Here is a 16,573-nt window from a genome sequence, read left to right on the forward strand (position 1 = left end):
AGAAAGCTGTCTGCTGACTGTTCTGTGCAGCAACACTTGTGTGCCTGCCCCCCACGGTCTTGTCCCAGCGTCTTTCCTCCCAGCAGCCCAGCTCTGCTCATAATGCCCCTTCACCAACCCTATTTACCCACCTCTTCTCCATCCCTCCCAACTCTGCTCACCCCCCCCCCCCCCCCACCTACCTACATTCCCTATATATTACCACATTTTCCACTATGCAAGTACTCTCAATCTAACCACACCCCCTTTCGGCCACACCCAATATTTTGTTTAAATACTACTTGGCTAACTGCCCCTAATGAAAAAACTATGTCTACAGAAGAAAGAAAAAAAAAAAAAAAAAGGTGTCCCTAAAATAAATATTGTAAGTGTATAAAATGTAGCAAGATAGCATGTTGATAAAGAAATACAGTTGCCACTCCTTGATATAAACTTCAAAGTCGCAGTTTGACTTGAATGCCCCTCTTAAATGCGGATTGAATTTGGCGGTATACGCCAAAATTTGGCACTTGGATAGGTGCTCTTTTTATTGAGCATGCTTGTTTGTGGCCAACTAGATAACGTGGTGCAAAAAATGCTGAACAATGTGCAGAGTGCAGGGGCTTTGGGGAAAAAGAACGGCCTAATCTGTGGGAAGATTGCAGTGTATAGCCAAAGACAGTTAACCATGTGAGACTAGTCATTTCCTTAACCCCATTACCAGGGCTATGAGATCATTCTACAGTTTCTCAATACATTCTTCCACGTATGACTCACAGCAAAGAAGAGCACAGGGAATACACTGGCTGAATGCTGTTTTCAGACAAATTGTATGCAGCAATTTTTTGTCATCCAAATGTACTAAGGTTGCAAGCTGGATGATATTTATAAAACCAGATTCACACTTAGTAATAGGTATTAAAATCAATGTTTTTTTTTTTTACATGCATTACTGCAGGGCATGCCAACAAAGTGTAGCACACTACTCCCTTGGGAGCTGCTGGGTAGTTCATTACAGTATGGCTGGTTTCACCCCCACTTCTTCCACCCCGCTGTAATCACAAACACAGTTTAACAGTCTAATTGGAACGTTTATTCTTGATGTTGCAGTGTGTGTGATCTGTAGGTGATGCAGGACAGTATAAGATGCCTCTCTTGTTGAGCTGCATGAGTAGAAAGAACCCTTTCCCTTAACAAACTGACCCATGCTCCTCTGAAAGACATGTGGTAATGATGAAACACTGGAAGTCCCAGGCCTCACCTGCCTTCTCACCTCCCGCAATTTCTTCCCACGCCAGCTCAGGAAAGTTCAGGCGATGCTGGTCTACTCAGGTCGGTTAGCAGCTACGTGCCATTTCTTGAATGGTGAACCTTCCAGCTCTGGGGTCTCTGAACCCCCAGGCTTTCCAGTTGAGTTCCTTGGCTTTCCAGAGCTGGGGTCTCTGCTCCCCCAGGCCATCCAGCCCTGCTCCTGTGGGTTACATCTTGCAGCCTCTCTCGATCTTCTCTAGTCCCATCTCCCCCAGGGAACATGTGACCCCAGTGTATATTTATGAACCCACCCCTGCCCAGACAAATTGACAATTGGACTAGGACCATACCACACTGCCTATCCTTCAGTCCCTGCACCCGCCTCCTTTCCAGAACATTACTCTGGAGAAGCAATGAAGGGTTTTCCAGGGTGATGAACAGGTGGTCACACCCCCCCTCTAATCTACAACTCCACCCTAACCCAAACCAAACCTCCAGGCCTAAAGAAAAAGAACAGTAAGGCACTGGTAATTTCTCCTATCCTTACCTACTAGCAACCACCTAAAAGTGGTGGGCACTACAAAAGTATACTTGTGTTTCTGTGCGTGGTCATCCATTCTGAAATATGGTTCATTCCTCTCCCACAACATACTGGAATTGACCATGTGAAGGGTGCGGCAACGTCTTCCGACTGATCACGGTGCAGTATCGATGAAATGTGTCTCTAGTACACAGAAAAGATGGTTTTCAAAGCTTCTGTCTTGATTTTTGTCCAATCCCATTGAAAAGTGATGTTTCAGCACTGGGCAGAGACCCTTCCTCAGACATGCTTGGATCACAAGACTAGCTACACAGAGCCAATTATTTGCAGAAAGGGAAAAAAAAAAAAAAAAAAAAAAAAAAAAAAAAAAAAAAAGCATCCCATATATTTAGTGCAACTGTTCAACTATAATTTACTGATTGGAATGGTTTGCTTTTTGGTCTCTTTCACACAGGTGGCTAAATCAGGAGGTTGGAGCCAATTTTTACTGCCCCCCCCCCCCCCCCGCCTTACCCGCAACTGCCCACCTAAAAAAAATAAACAGCATGAGAGGGCAACACATGGCAAATGTATTGCAGCTTGTTGAGTTGACAGAGTGCAATGCATGTTAAAAAAACTTGCCCATTGAAGTTAGGAGGGGATGCTCTGCCAAATGCTTGACTTGTGTTTGATGGAGCAACCCCCACCAGGGTGGATTTGATTTAAATCAAGGCAATTTAAAAATCACAATTTAAATCACTAGTAAAGAGGCTTAATTAAAATCAACTTGATTTAAATCATAATTTTTAAACAGCAACTGTCATCTCTGTCCCGCAGGGGCTCCTCCTCTGACCCGCTATAGTGGAACTCTGCTTTAAGCATAAAAAGCCTGCAGCTCTGCACAGCAACCGTAGTTGCAGCGAGGTTGAAGCACAGCCCCATTCATTTGAATGGGCCGTATGGGCAGTGGTACTGCCTGCTGAATAAAATCTGTTGTATAATTTTTCTTCCCCTGCCACTGGCAAGGTTAACGTGTGGCTCAGTGATCAGTGGAAAGGTCTTCAGCGTTTGTCAATTTTGGAGTGGTCAAATGCCTGTGACTCAATCCATGCACTGTGGTCTCTCCCACCAACCCCTACGCAGTGTTGGTCATCTTACTTTAACCACATGCCGCCCGCCCTATAGGCAAATGATGGCTGCAAAGTGGTTTCAAAATCCTGACTGGGCGTTATATGACGTCCTCAGGATTTTGAGCCGGGGGCGCGCATCACGGCGATCGTTGTTGCGGTGTGTCAGTCCGACGGAGACTCTTTACCACATGCTCAGCCGTGTCCAATCACGGCTGATCACAGTGTAAATAGGAAGAGCCAGTGATCGGCTCTTCCTCACTCGCGTCTGTTAGACGCGAGTAGAGGAGAGCCGATCGGCTGCTCCTCTGACAGGGGGGGGTCTGTGCTGATTGATTATCAGTGCCCATCCATGCCACCTATCAGTGCCCATCCATGCCAACTATCAGTGCTGCCTGATGCTGCCTATGCATGCCCATCTGTGCCGCCTATCTATGCCCATCTGTGCCGCCTATCCATGCCAATCCGTGCCAACTATCAGTGCCAATTTGTGCCACCTATCAGTGTCCATCTGTGTCGCCTACCAGTGCCACCTATCAGTGAACATCAGTGCCACATATCAGTGCCCATCAATGCCACCTCATCAGTGCCACTTCATTGGTGCCAGCTCATCAGTGCCCATCAGTGCAGCCCCATCAGTGAAGGAGAAAATGTACTTATTTACAAAGTTTTGAAACAAACAAAAAAAAATATTTTTTTTTTATCAGCGCAGCCCCCCCCCCCCCCCAAGGATGCCCACACTGGACCCCCAGGGATGCCACCAGACCAAGAGGGATGCCCAGCACCAGGTATACCACCCTAAACCACCAGGGATGCCAGTCAGTGCCCACAATGGGCATAACTGATTGGCATCCATCAGTACAAAACAATACCGCCTATCAGCGCCCATCCGTGCCACCTATCAGTGTCCATCCGTGTCACCCATCAGTGCCACCTATCAGTGTCCATCAATGCCACCTCATCAGTGCCGCCTTATCAGTGCCTGTCAGTGCAGCCCCATCAGTGAAGGCGAAAACGTACTTATTTACAAAGTTTTCAAACTGAAAAAAAAAAAAACATTTTTGTCAAAATTTTCGGTCTTTTTTTATTTGTTTAGCAAAAAATAAAAACAGTAGGAGGTGATCCAATACCACCAAAAGAAAGCTCTATTTGTGGGGGAAAAAAAAGCTAAAAATTTCATTTGGGTACAGTGTAGCATGACCGCGCAATTGTCATTCAAATTGCGACAGCGCTGAAAGCTCAAAATTGGTCTGGGTAGGAAGGTGTTTAAGTGCCCAATATTGAGGTGGTTAAAAAAAGTAATTAGTTAAGTTACAAAATTACTTCTCCCAAAAAGTAATTGCGTTAGTAACTCAGTTATTACATTAGAAAAGTAATTAGTTACTGACTTTTTAATATTCTAAGAGGCGGGTCTAGTATTACTGTAAGCAAGGAGCACGTTCCCCCTCGCACGTCTATTTCCCTTCTGTACCCCCTCTGTACCCCCCTGCACGTCTATTCCCCCCACAAACATATCTGTTTCTCCTCTGTACATCTGTCCCCCCCAAACTCACAGATTGGATCGTTCCTCGGATCGGATAATTTTTCGGATCAGCAGATAATTGAATTTGCAAAAAACCTGTGAAAATTCCACCACCATATAGTCCTCACTGTAATATCCACAATCTCCCCACTGTAATATTGGCAGGGTACGGCAGAGTATTGGCAGGGTATGGAGGGATGGCTGTGACTGCACTTGTCACAGAGCAGCGCTGTGGGTACAGATGCAGCCCACAGCACTGCTGCCATCCAATTTCTCCCCTCCACTGTACAGATCTGTACACAGAGGGGAGAGAGGAACTGGCGCCATCCTGACGCCGGTTTGTTTACAAGCGATTGCTCCATTATTTGACGGAGCAATCACATTGTAAACGGCCGACGGGTGCACCAAGATGGCCGCTGCTCCGGAGCTAGGCTGCGGAGCACTCCGGATCGCGGGCCGTTGCGCCCCTAGTGGCGGTAGATGTAATTGCGGTAACGCCGCCCAAGTAATGGCGTTACCATGAGGGGGAATAGTAATCAATTAGATTACTCGTGACCCTCTAAAGTAATCGCGTTAAGTAACGTCGTTTACTTTAACTCAGTTACTTCCATCACTGCCCCTTCGTCACTACAGGACTCAGCAGTGAATTAGGGGTGTGCAGGCTGGTTGATGGCTAGTTGGTGTCCATAATAAACAAAAGCTTATTTTGCTTCAGGTACTTGAACATTCAAAGATGACAGGCCACAGTCTAACCATTCTGCATGTACACATATCAGTGAAGGTATAATCACAGACCACATACGTGTACCACAATCATTGTTCTGTCCGCTTTGGCTAAATGAACTTGTTCTGAGGAGAACTCCAAACCACAATCTTCTTACACTAGTTTGGCAGAGGACTGCTATCATTACTCTGCAGAGTTGATGAACAATTCATTTCCTGAGATAATGAGCACTAATGAAAACCGTTTGCCGAGAACACTTGGTATATATATATATATATATATATATATATATATATATAAATATAAATATATATATATATAAGTCACCTTGTATATTTTTCTCATTTTCTATAATAGAGTATTATCCCCCTTCTTCGGGGTAATTTTATATATATTTTGACACATTTGAGCACATATCATTTTGGAGCACTATAAGAAATATATATAAGTTGAGCGCTTACACTATACTTTTGACATGTTCTCCAGCTAAAAAATCCCTAATTTTAGCGTGTTAGCAGCTCATTACTTATATATTTCTACATTTTTCGATTTTTCTTTAATTTTTCGTTTGCGCAATATTGTTGGTGTATAACGAGAACACTAGCAAGGCCAAAGCTATTGGCCTCGCTTAAAGCTGGCAAACGTCAAAGTATACAGATTCTGTACATACTGTATATGGGAGAACTGTACAAGGATTTATTTTTCAATCCATCCAATCCAGAGACATACATAAAGCCGTCTCACACTGCACACTCAAGAGAAGATCATTCTGTTTCCCTGCCTGTTGATTGGACAGCCAAAGAGCAGCAGCAGACCAATGAGGTTATCCCCTGCTTTCTACTTCTATTAGTTCTATTAGCTTATTCCCCCCATCAGTGCATTAGCAGGAAATGCACTTGATCAGAAAATGTGGAACCCACCCCTACTGGTTAGAAACAATGTGCTGCTATATAACAAAAAGCAAGATACTCCCAATGGCTTATGTGCATCTTTCAAGTAATAAAAAATACTTCTTTTGTATAAAAATATTGTTTTTTTGTGTTTTAGCATCAATAACAAAAAAGGCAAAGGGGATGGGAAGGGGAACATGTGAAAAAGGAGGAAGAACAAGAGCTCTGGTGTACACAAAAATAAAACATATTAGAGGTCTATATGACATTTAACAAAAAGAAATCCACAAATGATTTATCTGTGGATACGACTGTTTAGAGAAACCCCAACACATTTCAATCATAATTTTGTAAACTATCTTCAGGGGAATACACAGACATCTTTAAACATGTCAATATTGCTAATATTCTGTATTGATATCAATATCATCATTGGTCCCTGCTGAACCGGCTGAGATTCAAACTGTCCATGGCCGGCTTTAGGCAGAAGCAGTGCTTAATGTTAGTATAACTGGGTTGAGGCCTTCAGAAACACGCTGTCACATTGCCAACATTAATCAGAATCCATCTTGTACTGGAGGACAGACTTCATCAGGGTGAATTTTAATAGATTGCTATTGGTTGCTGCACTTGCCAATTAGCCCTTCAGAATAAAAACTCTTTAATACAGCTGTGATAAAAAAAAAAAAAAAAACACACACACACACACACACACACACACAAACATACTACGACTTGCCATTACCAGCGAACTGCCACACAAAAAGGAAACTGCGCAAAGTGAGATATAAAGTTACTAGCGTTAAACCACAATTTCTAACAACTTTAGATAAAAGCAAAGGTTACTATAGCAAAAATATGTGGTGTGCTTTGTAATCAGGGCAACAAGAGTTCATTGCAAATACATTTTTAATGAAACAAATGGAATAATTATATACAAGATTAGTTTATACATTTTGTAAACATTACAACAGTAAAATAAAAATAAAAATCTAAATAGTTATGTTGAAGGGTAACTATAGTGGTTTTAGGGCACTAAAAAAAGTTATAAAAAAATAAAAATAAAAAAAAATAATCAAAATCAAGGACTCCCAGAGAACTATGGGTTTGCTATAATGAGAACAAATCTGAAGTTACCTCCTTAAGGCCCATCCAAACAATACGAAAATAAGATGGAAAATTTTATACGACGAGCCGTCTTCTAACGTTGTATTCTGTCTTATGTAAAAATATTCGTATTGCGAGTAACCTCTTCACTTTTGACATGAGACATAAGCATGTGTATGAGGCTTTAGAGGCTTAGACTAAAGGGTTTCTGCAAGCATTTTTTCACATGTAAGCAAGCTCCTGGGTGGGAGGAGAGCAGAGAACGTGTGTTCCAATGTAAAAAACGTATACATTATTTATCAAAATAGCCCAAAATGATGATAGGCTATAAGTATAATGTGCCAAAAATCACCCTAATATGTGGATGAATCAGTGCTGTGCTTAATGAACTCTCAGTGCAATATAATAAACACAGAATATATTCAAAATAAATATAAGGGGGAAGAACAAAAAAAAAATATTATTATTAATAATAAAAAGGTATCCAAACTCCATGTAAAAGTGGTCTGTCACCGTCCCCTTAAGGTTAATGTATTTTTGTGTTTATTGAATTATACAAATATTTATATATCGAAATTACAGTTATTATTTTGCACTAAATTCAATAAGCATTGTTAGCGCAACAAAGCCTTTACAGGCACTTTCATTGAAGTCTGGGGCCAAAGACTTGCAACACAGCTCCAAAATACTGTAGGTGATCAAGCTTCAAGTGACTGAGTACAGACATGTGAACAGCCACAAGAGAAAAAAAAAAAAAGATATAGATATAGATATAGAGATAGAGATATATATATATATATAATTTGATACTAAGAGGGTTGATTTACTAAAACTGGAGAGTGCAAAATCTGGTACAGCTCTGCATAGAAACCAATCAGCTTCCAGTTTTTATCAAAATCTTAAATTGAACAAACTGAAGTTAAAAGCCGATTGGCTACCATGCTCAGCTGCACCAGATTTTGCACTCTCCAATTTTAGTAAATTAACCCCTAAGTGTTGTTGAATGTAGGGAAATGGGCAAAACACATAACAAAATGCTCAGTTGTGAATGGAGGCTTCAGCTCCAGTTGTTGACTGGATAACAGAATACATAACTACAGATCATGGGACCCCCCCCCCCCCCTAACAAAATTTGAACGGGGTGCTCCAGGAGCCCCAGTGCTTAAAGCAGGACAGGTTGCAGGAATTTTGTCTTGGCACACTACAAGGAAGAGGGTGGCATAACTACATACACTTTTAGCCTTATTTATAAGCTAACAACTATGTTCTTAGCAGCTCCCCAGTCTTTTTACCAAACAAGTGCCTGTTAGTCTGAGATTTCCCTTCACTTCCTGCCCTGTATACTCAACAGGAAGTGAGGGAATGTTTTTACAACAAGATAGAGATCCCGTTCTCAATTGTCATGAAAACACGTGTACCCAATGGAAAACCACCCTCTGTTCCTGTCCTGGGGCAAATGTAAGTTTTACCCTTGCAGTGACTTTGGCAATCAGGAGAATTAGAAAAAGGGAGTCACAGATCACCTTTAATTATACTTTAAATGATGCAGTACTGGATCTGGCAGTAACTGGTTATCACAAATACAACACATCTTCAGATTTTTTAAAATGTTTGGTTTGCCTTGACAGCCCCTAAAATGGGATTTCCCTACCCCCAGGCCCCATAGGAAACACAGATCAATACTATACGTTTATAAGATTTCATTTTAAACATAAAGGACAACTGTACTTCTATTATGGCCATCTTTTAAAATTAGGCTTACCCATGTCTAGCATGGTTTCCAAGTATAAAGGTCCCTGAATATTTAGCCCCATCCAGCTATAGACTGACAGGTTGCCTACAGTGTGTCTACTCTTGATGATTTAGCTGTCGCTCTGGGAGACATTAAAATACCGTGAGGGACGCACCAAGCCTAGATGGCCCCCCATGTGCAAGGGGCCAAATACTTACCTACCCACCATCTACATAGATATTTTTTCTGGGTCAACCGTGTACCACACAACCTCCTTATAGAAAGTGCCCCAGACAGTTCACATGAGATTTCATTTTTATGAAAAGTCTGTCAGTCAGTTGTTGAAGTTGTATATGAAACCCATATCCTGGTGATGTCTAGCTAATTTCAGCTCTGAGAAGAAGATTTTACCATCAGAGAACTGTGGAGGGCTGCTGTATATTGTGTTATTTTGCCCTTGTAACAAGCAGAAAAGATGTTATTCCGTTCTGTGCTTGGCTTCCTTTCTCATTTCACCAATGTAAGTTCTGTCAGCCTGATTATTTTATTACAGGTACTTATATAGTGCTGTCAATTTACACAACACTTTACATATTTGTAATCGGAGTCTTCAAGTGGGAAATGCAATATTACTTAAGAAACAAGGCCTGAGGTGTGCCATGGCCTGGATGGTCGGTATGCCTGAAAAGAGGGCATACCCTGAATGTAAGAATAAAGAAAAAATACTATGAGTATGAGTGAATAACCTGGGGGAAACGGGTGGGTGGGCACCTAGAAAACCCCAACCCTGGCCCTGACAGAGGAGGAGGGTTATATAGACTGAGACTCCTCCCACAAATACAGGCTGGCCTACGGCCAGCCTTCCCACTTGTAATCGGAGTCTTCAAGTGGGAAATGCAATATTACTTAAGAAACAAGGCCTGAGGTGTGCCATGGCGTGGATGGTCGGTATGCCTGAAAAGAGGGCAAAAAGACACAAGTTTAGGTGGGAGAGGGAAGGTAAAGATCCCATCCATAAAATGACGTATGCCCAAACGCCAACCGTAAGTAACCGCTGTGAGAGTGGAACCCACCGACTCCTGACCTGGAGATGGGAAGGAACCTCCTTAGAGCCTGCAAGCTACGCAAACCCAATTGAATGTCCCGTGAAGGATAGGATGAGCCTGATGCCCAAGGTAACCCTGGACATGCGAATGAACTGCTATGAATGAGAGGATACGTGGGGAAAAGAGAGCAAGTGCTGACCCGAAGAACCCCTACAACAGACACCAGAAGAAGCACCGTGAAACACCCCTTCCCATACCTGGTAAGAGGAAGTGAGAGGGTGAGTGCCAAAAATACCAGTGATAGGAGAGGAAACCTGGCTGCCCGATGGATGTGATGGAGTAGGTGCCATGGCAATGAGCATCATCAACATGGCGACACCAAGACAGACTGGTCCCACCGGATGCGAACAGGTCATGCTACTGCCCGAGACCTGCCAACCGAGACCGAATCCTGAACCGACAAAGGAGAAACAGACTCCAACCCAGGGGAATAAGTCCCATAGCATGATCCAGCCATGCCCAAAGTGACTAAAGCACCCCCATCCCCACCTGGAACAAACCGGGGAGGAGCAAAGATGACTGGACCGACGTCCCTGAGCAGTACTCCAGGCAACCTCCTAGACAAGAGATCGGAGCTGAGAGTGGAATCCAGAATGGTGACGACGTCGCCCAACCTACCACCTAAGGACCGTGGCTTGGACGCACCCTGAGAGTATGAATCCCAGGGCGGTAACCAGGGCCTCTATGCAACAGGATGTCAACTAAAGAAAATTGACGTCTGCTTTCAACCCGAGGGTGCGCCCAGTGGCGAAATGACATCTGTAAGTGAGTGCAGGCATGGTTGATATTGGTATGGATGCCAAGACGGCCCAACCTGAAAACGCAACTAGAAGGAAAGACAGACAACCAGACATGAGAACAACAACGCCCCTCTGCCTACCTAAGAATGAGAACATGGCAGAAAAGTCAAGACCACAGCGCATGAATGAACCTAATGATGAACCCCCCCACCGTGTGTGAGTTGTAAATAGTGAGTTAACCCGAGTAACCTGCAGCGCAGAGACAGGTAATTAACAGAAACTCAGGCCTAGAGTACCCACAGACCGTGGTGGGTAGACGTACAGGTGTGGTGAATGAAACATGCATCGTATGACGTATGGTATACAGGCGAGAAGATTGTGGTCAACAATCATTAATAACGAAACCTCAGCCCGTATGGATCTGTAGACGTGACAGATCCCGATGTGCGAGCCCTAGTTAACTGACCCCGGTACAAACATGAACACAGATACGATGAGACATGACAATCAATGCAGACAAACCTAACCAGAATATGTCATAAGTGAACAACGCCCTTCTGAGAACTCTGAAGCCAAACAGAGGTTGAAACACCATGACAGAAACGCTGAGCAGAAACGCTATGACAGAAATACTGACAGAAAAAATGTCACGACAATGCCATGACAGAAATGCTAAAAGTTAACCTGGGTAGAACGATGACTGAAATCCCGGGGCAGAACGCTATGACAGACATGCTGGCAGAACGCTATGACAGAACTCCAGGGGCAGAACACTGACAGATAACCTGGGGCGGAACGCTATGACAGACATGCCGGGCAGAATGCTATGACAGGAACCCAGGGGCAAACCACTATGACCGCCATGCTGGACAGAGCGCTATGACAGAAATACTGGACCAAGCGCTATGACGGAAAAAGCTGGACTAAATGCTGTGACCGAACCTGGACAGAACGCTATGACAGGAAAGCTAGAAAGAATGCTATGACACAGAATTGCTGGGCCGAACGTTATGACAGAATTGCTGGGCCGAACGTTATGACAGAAAATGCTGGGCCGAATGTTGACAGAAAATGCTGGGCCGAATGTTGACAGAAAATGCTGGGCCGAATGTTGACAGAAAATGCTGGGCCGAATGTTGACAGAAAATGCTGAACAGAACGCTGTGACAGAAAACTGGACTAAATGCTATAACCAAAACCTGGACAGAACGCTATGACAGAAATGCAGGACCGAACGCTGTGACAGAAATGCAGGACCGAACGCTGTGACAGAAATGCAGGACCGAACGCTGTGACAGAAATGCAGGACCGAACGCTGTGACAGAAATGCAGGACCGAACGCTGTGACAGAAATGCAGGACCGAACGCTGTGACAGAAATGCAGGACCGAACGCTGTGACAGAAATGCAGGACCGAACGCTGTGACAGAAATGCAGGACCGAACGCTGTGACAGAAATGCAGGACCGAACGCTGTGACAGAAATGCAGGACCGAACGCTGTGACAGAAATGCAGGACCGAACGCTGTGACAGAAATGCAGGACCGAACGCTGTGACAGAAATGCAGGACCGAACGCTGTGACAGAAATGCAGGACCGAACGCTGTGACAGAAATGCAGGACCGAACGCTGTGACAGAAATGCAGGACCGAACGCTGTGACAGAAATGCAGGACCGAACGCTGTGACAGAAATGCAGGACCGAACGCTGTGACAGAAATGCAGGACCGAACGCTGTGACAGAAATGCAGGACCGAACGCTGTGACAGAAATGCAGGACCGAACGCTGTGACAGAAATGCAGGACCGAACGCTGTGACAGAAATGCAGGACCGAACGCTGTGACAGAAATGCAGGACCGAACGCTGTGACAGAAATGCAGGACCGAACGCTGTGACAGAAATGCAGGACCGAACGCTGTGACAGAAATGCAGGACCGAACGCTGTGACAGAAATGCAGGACCGAACGCTGTGACAGAAATGCAGGACCGAACGCTGTGACAGAAATGCAGGACCGAACGCTGTGACAGAAATGCAGGACCGAACGCTGTGACAGAAATGCTGGACAGAACGCTGTGACAGAAAATGCTAGGCAGAACACTATGACAGAAAATGCTGGGCCGAGCGCTGTGACAGAAAATGCTGGGCCGAACGCTGTGACAGAAAATGCTGGGCCGAACGCTGTGACAGAAAATGCTGGGCCGAACGCTGTGACAGAAAATGCTGGGCCGAACGCTGTGACAGAAAATGCTGGGCCGAACGCTGTGACAGAAATGCTGGGCCCAACGCTGTGACAGAAATGCTGGGCCCAACGCTGTGACAGAAAATCGCAGGCAGAACGCTGTGACAGAAAATCGCAGGCAGAGCGCTGTGACAGAAAATCGCAGGCAGAGCGCTGTGACAGAAAATCGCAGGCAAGCTGTGACAGAAAATCGCAGGCAGAACGATGTGACAGAAAAACCGCAGGCAGAACGCTGTGACAGAAAATCGCAGGCAGAACGCTGTGACAGAAAAACCGCAGGCAGAACGCTGTGACAGAAAAACCGCAGGCAGAACGCTGTGACAGAAAAACCGCAGGCAGAACGCTGTGACAGAAAAACCGCAGGCAGAACGCTGTGACAGAAAAACCGCAGGCAGAACGCTGTGACAGAAAAACCGCAGGCAGAACGCTGTGACAGAAAAAACGCAGGCAGAACATCGCAAGCAGAACGCTATGACAGAAATACGCAAGCAGAACGCTATGACAGAAATACGCAGGCAGAACGCTATGACAGAAAAAACGCTGGCAGCACGCTATGACAGAAAAGCAATGACTAAAGCAGTATCAATGAAAACATAATGCAGCTTGTGTGCTTTAGTGTCACACGTATCCCCAGATACTGTACATTGTGTGTAGGATGCCTATGGTTTTCATTCTGCTACAGTCTCCACAAAGATAAGAAAAAGCTGCAGCTTTTTTATAAAGCAAGGAGTATTTGGAACGAAAATGCCCATGCGAGGGGACGCATGGGAGAATCGCCAGGAGAATCGGCGAGTGCACTGCATATGTGGGGGGGGGCGGCGGCAGCCGACTACCCCCCCTTCCCCGGCAAGGAGAATCGGCGGGTGTACTGCATATGTGGGGGGAGGGGGGGCGGCGGTAGCCGACTACCCCCCCCTCCCCCCCGCAAGGAGAATCGGCGGGTGTACTGCATATGCGAGGGGGGAGGGGGAGACGGCGCGGCCAATCATCTCCCCCCCCCCACGAGGAGAAACAGCGGGCGCTCCGTACCTGCGAGGGGAGAAGGGGAGCCGGCGGCGGCCGGCTACCTCCTCTCCCCAGGAGAATCGGCGGGCGGAGCAAAAGGCACAAATTGGGAGGGAGCAGCCGGAGCCAGCCGAGCCAGCCGACCCACCTCTCCCCCAATGGGAGAAAAGCCACGAGGAGCCCTGTACCTGTGGAGAGGGTGGGCGGGGAGAGAAAGAAGCAGAGACAGGAAAACGTGGGCGGACAGCACAATGCCCATGAGTGAGAGAGGAGCTGGCCGATCACCCCCCTCTCCCCCACACCAGGAGAAATGGAGGACAGGCTGACGGAGCGATACACATGGGGAGAGAGAGGCGCTGGGGGTAGCCGAACACACTCTCCCCTCCTCCCATGCCGGAAGAAAACGCCGAGCGGGATCACCCCCCCCCCCCCCCCTGGAAGCCGGCAGGGACGAAGAGAGGAGCGTAGTGGAGGATAGATTGACCGGCCTCCTCCTCCCCCCATGAACGCCGGCTGCCAGTGCCTCCACCTAGAAAACCCCAACCCTGGCCCTGACAGAGGAGGAGGGTTATATAGACTCAGACTCCTCCCACAAATACAGGCTGGCCTACGGCCAGCCTTCCCACATATTGTACATTCATACATCTACCAAGGACAATTTAGAGAGGAGCCAATTAACCTATCAGCATGACTTCGGTGTGTAGGTTGAAACGAGTATCCGGAGGAAACCCACACAAGCAGAGGGAGCAGATGCAATCTCCAGGCAGGTAGCGCCGTGCCTTGCGGCTTCACTGCCCGTTTCCTGCTGCGCATGCGCAAGTCACACAGCCCTTTGTGAATTGCCCCGTTGTGTTCACACTTGTTCCAGAAGGCAATGGGGCCGATCAACGAAGAGGATGAAGCGAAACTTTTTTTTTTGTTCACGAATATTAATGCTATTTTCTTTTTTTTTTTTTTTTTTTTTTTTAAGGGTGGCCCTCCACTTTAACCACTGTGCTGCCTCATCTGAAATTTCAAATACTTTTCATGGGTAACTGCAAACATATTCCAGGTGCTGTTGATAACCACAAAGAAGGTTTACTGGGTATTGCAAATCTTCTATCCTAAATGGCAAATAAACCCAAAAACTGATTATTCAGATTTGAATAGTCTGGGTGGATTATGGCCATTTCATCACCTGGAGCTTAAAGTGGTTGTAAAGAAATTTTTTTTTTAATTTAATGCATTCTATGCATTAGGATAGGGATGAGCTTGATGTTCAAGTTGAACATACGTTCAACTCGAAAATCGTCTGTTTGCACGTTCGGCGAATACCGAACGTTATGGGCTGATCGCGCCAAATTCATGTGGCGCTCACGGCCCACAATGCACTGCGCCATCGCAGTGCATTGCTGGCTCATGATTGGCCAAGCATGCACTGTGACCCCACATGCTTGGCCAATCACAGCACCGGCAGCGAGGAGAGCCATGATTGGCCACAGGCATCAATCATAGCTCAGGCTGTAGTACACGCTCCACACTATATAAGGCCGCCAGCGCGGCGGCCTTGTGTAGTGTGTTGCCATCTGTAGGAGTTAGTCGGTGTTCTCTTCAACACCTTCAACACAGTATACACCATTCGTTATCAGCCGATTTTGTGTTCTTGCTCTTCTGCAATTGAGCTTTTAGCAATCTGCAGGCGTTTGTGGGTGTTGTCTGCATGTCCTAACCGCAGTATACACCATTATATCCACCTATATAGCTATATTGCTCTTCTGTAGAGCTTTCAGTCAGCTGTAGGAGATTGTGGGTGTTGTCTGCGTGCCCGGACCGCAGTATACACCATTATCCACATATATAGCTCTTCTCTAATTGAGCCATCTGCAGGAGTTAGTTGGTGTTGTGTGCCTCCAGCACAGCACAGTATACACCAGCATCTACCCTTTAATTCCTGTTCTATAATAAAGGCATCTGCAGGAGTTAGTGGGTGTTGCGTGCCTCCAGCACAATATACACTACCCAATTGCTGGTTTTCCCATCTCCCTTCAGGCCATTACCATGTCTGGAAGGCTAACAAGGAGAGGCAGACAGGCACGAGCCGATAAAAGAGGGCAAGCAGGCTCTGTGTCTAGAGACAACAGTGCTGGTCGTGAACGCGGTGCATCGTCATCATCAGCACGTGGCCATGGGACACCCTTGTCCTTAATTTCGGCAGCTGGACGTGTTGAGCCACATCATGCCAAAGACTTGGTAGAGTGGATGACCAAGCCCTCTTCATCCTTCTCATCCTCTCTCACCCAGGCTCAGGGTACTAGCAAAGCAGCTGCCAACGCATCGTCTTCCCTCCTCTCAATGTCATCATCAGTGACTCCTTCCCTAGACCCACCACGTCCTCCTGAGGAATCCCCTGAACTCTTTGGAGCACAGTGTTGGGTATATTCTCCAGGAGGATGCCCAGCGTTTTGCAAGCTCTGATGAGGATACTCAGCTAGAGGAAGGCAGTAGCATGAGCGCAGAGAGAGGGGATGCTCAAGAAGGACAGCAATCTGGCAGTCATGTTCCACAAGCTGCAGCATACTGCCAGGTTTGCTCCAGCAATGAAGAGGGAGGGGGATGATGAGGGCACTGACTCCACGTGGGTGCCTGGGAGGAG

General features: G+C 46.1%; 1 protein-coding gene across 1 annotated transcript in view; it reads right to left on the bottom strand.

Moving 5' to 3' along the window:
• MYADM (myeloid associated differentiation marker) overlaps positions 1–16,573 on the bottom strand; it is a 66,719-nt gene that overhangs the window by 37,190 nt on the left and 12,956 nt on the right. The gene's annotated exons all lie outside the window — the stretch shown is intronic.

Source organism: Lithobates pipiens, unplaced genomic scaffold, assembly GCF_037356315.1.
Source record: "Lithobates pipiens isolate NorthernLeopardFrog02 unplaced genomic scaffold, aLitPip1_a1.2 Scaffold_27, whole genome shotgun sequence".
Taxonomy (NCBI): Eukaryota; Metazoa; Chordata; class Amphibia; order Anura; family Ranidae; genus Lithobates; species Lithobates pipiens.